Genomic DNA, 4,670 nt, shown 5'->3' on the forward strand with positions numbered 1-4,670 from the left:
GAGGGAGGGAGGGAGGGAGGGAGGGAGCTGTTCTGATCTTCCTGCACACCCATTGAAAGGTAGGAGGCTGAGACCTCCCAGCACCCCTTGAACCTGGTTTTCAGCCCAGACATTGGTGATCTGATCTTCAGGCTCAGGGACAGCCCGATCAAGAGAGAAACTGTCTGGTCTCTGTGAGCCTGCATCCTACGCTATGCTATCCCTCCAAACTCTCCACCAAATCCTCAACTGTAAAAAAAAAACAAAAACAAAAACAAAAAAACAAAAAAAAACCCGAGAGGACATATAAATTTATAAATCCTGGTGGGGAAAGAGTGTGCAGGGGAAACTCTGGGCTAGTAACTAGGAGCTGCTTCTAGACCAGTATAAGGAGAGGGACGTGGCGAGTGTCTGAGGAACTTACTTGTTTTTGGCATGTCTGCCTCATCTTACTCTGTAAGTAAGTGCCATTAGTACCTTCAACATACAAAGAAAGAGAGGCACAGAAAGACTGACAAAATTCCCTAGGTGCACAGAAATAGAAAGCAGTAAAGCTATAATTCAAATCCAAGCCGCTGGAGTCATGCCTGCCCATATCTGTCCCAAGAGCATTCTCTTCCATTGCAGGAGGCAGTAGGATGGCCGAGATAATATATAGTCCTAGGCACCTATAGATGCCAGGGTCCCCTTGTCTCCTGCAGCCTCTCTACCTTTGTTTTTAGTCCATGGGGCTATTGTGTGCATCAAAAACCAAGAGGAGGATTTTTCAAGGCATGCCTGGCAACTCCAGATACAGCCGCCTCCAGATGTTTCTTAGTTTTGTATTGCTGTGAAGTTGCTGCTGTTCTGAATGTCTACTTATATATAATTGTCTATTTCTTTTCCTGCATATTGTTGGAGATTCTACTCCAGGGATGTCATAGCCTCTTGGCTGTGAATGGGTCCATACATATGGGTGTCTTAGAAACTTGATGCAAAGTTCGTTGGAACAGTAAGAGGCACACAAACTTGTGTCAGCCCTGGAAATGCACGTGGGTGTGATTTTTTTTAAGGACATGTATAAGACAGTTGCTGGGAACTGGGTTCGAGCAGATGTTTGGTTGCGGATGACTTTGTGTATGTGTTCTCTACAAATGTGCAGGGCTGAGGATTGGGCCTGGATGTGAAAGGCAGTTTGTGGTCGCATCAGTGGCTAGCCTTAGGGTCTTGTGCTCTCTACACTTTGGTTTGCTTTTTCTTTATTTATTGAGGAGCTGAGGATCTAGCATAGGACCTTACAAGTGCTGGGACAAGCTTTGTTCTACTGTATAACACCTGCAACTTCCTCTTTTCAGATACTTAGGTTCCTCCCTGCTGGGATGGAGAGGGTGAGGTCAGAGACCCACAGCCTTGTCTCTAGTCACTGACTTGTGCATCTTGTACATACAAGGATGGGTATTATTGGTTCATATGGTTAACCCTTGAGCCTTCCAGAGGGATGAGTTTTCTGGAGCTTGTCTTCCAGCAATCTTTGGGAAAACTATCTCCTAGAGAATAGGAGGACAGGACTCAAGCACATTAGCCAGGCCTCCTTTGTTCTAAATCTGCTTCTTATATACTTAGCAGTTCTCCTAGACTTCTTGCTTAGTTACCTACGGGTGTCACAGGTGGCAGCCATACAGGCAGGCTGATACAACCACCTTTCATGACTGAAAGGAAAGTTAGCTGACAGCTCCTAGGCTTGGGAACCCTCAGCCTCTATGTCTGACTTGGCTTTCCTGTAAAGACCACGTTCCTCCTGGGCAGCCTTCTGCACAGCAGGCTCACAAAGATCTGGTTTCTGCTCCTGCACCTAGAATCCCACTCACACTTATTACTCTGGATCACCAAGGAGCTAGCCAAGTCTGACTCTCCCTGCTCAACTGTTCTTCTCTCCTTTCATACCCCAGCATTGTGGTCTCAAGACTGGCCTCCCGCCATTCCTGTTCGTTATCATCACTCTGAGATGCTCCCCCTTGCCTTTGACACAGCACATGATTGCAGTAGGCTTTCCCTTCTATTCAAGTAGCTGTAGGAAACTATAACAGGAGGTGTCTCTCGAGCCTGCCAGTTCCCAAATAACCACTTGAAGACTTAATATTAATTGCAAACTGTTTGGCCTATTAGCTCAGGCTTATTATTAACTAGTTCTTACAACTAAAATTAACCTATTTCTATTATTCTGTATTTTACCCTAGGCTTGTGACTTATTACCTCACATCTTGATTTTTCATGTGGCTGCTGATGTCTCCCAGACTCCATCTCCTATTCCCCTCTATCTCTGCTTGGATTTTCTGCTTAGCTGTCTCCTGACTAACTATTGGCCAAATCAGCTTCTTTATTAACCAAACATATGGTAAAGAAACATATTCACAAGATGCAGAAGGGCCTCCCACATCAGGAAACACACCTTTCACAGTGTTTTGTGACTCACCACCCTAGGGTCCTGTCGAAAGGTAGACTCTGGGGTGGCATGGATCTTAGACTGTAGCTTTAGACAAAGCTCCTAGGCGGTGCCAATGCAGCTGTCTGGAAGTCACACCTTGAATAGCAACCTCATTCAGATAAGATTTGGATGATGACCTTAAGGAATTCTCTGCAACACCTCACCATTTCCCCAGGATAAAATGTACAGAGAAAAGGAAAGGACATTGATTCCTAAAAGTGGTCCTCCTAGACCACGGGAAGCCTTGGCAAAACTGCATAACCAAAGAGAGAAGTTACAAGGAGGGTATGGAAATGAAAGAGCACCGGGGCTAGAGGAGAAGGGAGAGAGAAAATAGGAAAAAGTGTTCTAAATGTCAACTTTATTAAGCCATTATTAACAGAGTCAATAATGGTACTGCACATCTTTAATCCCAGTACCTGGAAGGTAGAGGCAGCACAGTTGAGGCCAACCAGGGCTACACAGCAAGACTTTATCTTACAAAACACCCACTAAGCCAGACATGGCACATACCTTCAGATCCAATACTTGGGAGGTGGAGGCAGAAAGATCAAGAGTTCAAAAGGTTCACCCTTAGCTACATAGACAATTCAAGGCTTACCTGGGCTACATGAGATAAAACTGAAAACTATTCATTTACTTAATTAATGTTTACTGCCTGCAAGCTATGTTTCCAGTGGATAAGTAATACATTAATGACCAAGGCAGGTGATACACCCCAAGGTAGGAGAAACACACTGATGCCTAATTTTACATTTCTTATTTAATTCCGACTTTGAGAGATTCCTCACAGAACACAGGGTGCAGTTAGAACAGTGGGGGTCAGGCTCTTTTTGGAACCTAGAGAGGCTTTCCTGAGGGGGTGAGCGGAAGATGGGCTGTTTAGGTGGAAGGAAGACTATGACTTCAGACAGGAAACCCCAGGTCTGGCTTGAGGACCAGATAAAAACATTAATGGAGCTGACACAGCAGGCTGAGGAAAGGTTCTGTGACATTGGCCAGGCAGGTGGATGGAAGCCAGTTCATGAAGGAAGAACCGTGTCTTAATGATCTTCCCAGCCCTAGACCAGGAGCGCCTTCTCTCCACACTTAGGCACTTCTCTCGTGTCTCGATCAAAGCAGTTGTGTTAATGTACCTGTCTTTCATTCCTCCTGTGCGTGATTTACGCCTCTCCCCACTTCACTCTGCTCCCTCTAGAATGCATCTTTGTCTTTCTGCTTAAGGAGGTGTATGTGAACACCTACATTTGGTTCCAACCACTCATTATCTGTCTATCTATCTATCTATCTATCTATCTATCTATCTATCTATCTATCTATCTATCTATCCATCTATCTACCTAAGCACTAAGAGATGCTTAGGGCTTCCATCATGCACAGCCTATGCACCCCATGGGATCTGTTGATCCATTGCACTTGGGTAGGTGTGTGGATGTAGTTTCCTGCGACACAGCCTTTGCACCCCCGGGGTTCCTCGAGTACCCATTGCACAGGGGAAGGTGTGTCCATGGAGAATATCTTCCATCCTCAATCGACCAACACATCATGAGGTGGGGGTGAGATTGGATGATGTTAGTCCTGCGCTCATTGCTCACAAACAATAAGGGGGAACTGCAGGGAGCCGGACAGGATCGCCATTACAAGATGGAACCACATCCTGTCTTGTTGGTTATAAACAACCCCATATTTGGCTATGCCTTTGAGAGCTGCCTGTCCCCCACTTCCCGCATGCACTGTGGATAAGGGTCCATGGGCCTATCTCGATGCAGTCTGGTGTCAGCTGATGGTGGCAACCAATCACAGGGCGACCCGTGTGCCAATTCCATATATAAGCAGCCGCCATTGTGCCCCCGCTCTCTCTCTCCCGCCTCTCTCTCTCTAGTTCTCTCGTGTCTCTCTATAGCGTCTCTCCCTAGTGTCTCTCGCGTCTCCCTCTAATCTCTCTCTTGCTCTCTCGTTTTCTGCCCCCCTTTGCTTTATGCTCTCCCTCAACCAAATGCACTCCAGTAAAGCGTGATCTGAGAAGAATCCTCATGTGTGGTGGGTGTTTCTTCCTCGCCGGTCAAGAAGCCCGCCACACCTATCATCTGTCTATCTATCTATCTATCTATCTATCTATCTATCTATCTATATACCTATCTACCTATCATCTATATATCTGTCTATCTATCTATTTATCTATCTACCTACCTATCATCCATCTATTTGTCTATCTATCTATCTATCT

This window comes from Microtus ochrogaster, unplaced genomic scaffold (assembly GCF_000317375.1).
Source record: "Microtus ochrogaster isolate Prairie Vole_2 unplaced genomic scaffold, MicOch1.0 UNK1, whole genome shotgun sequence".
Taxonomy (NCBI): domain Eukaryota; kingdom Metazoa; phylum Chordata; class Mammalia; order Rodentia; family Cricetidae; genus Microtus; species Microtus ochrogaster.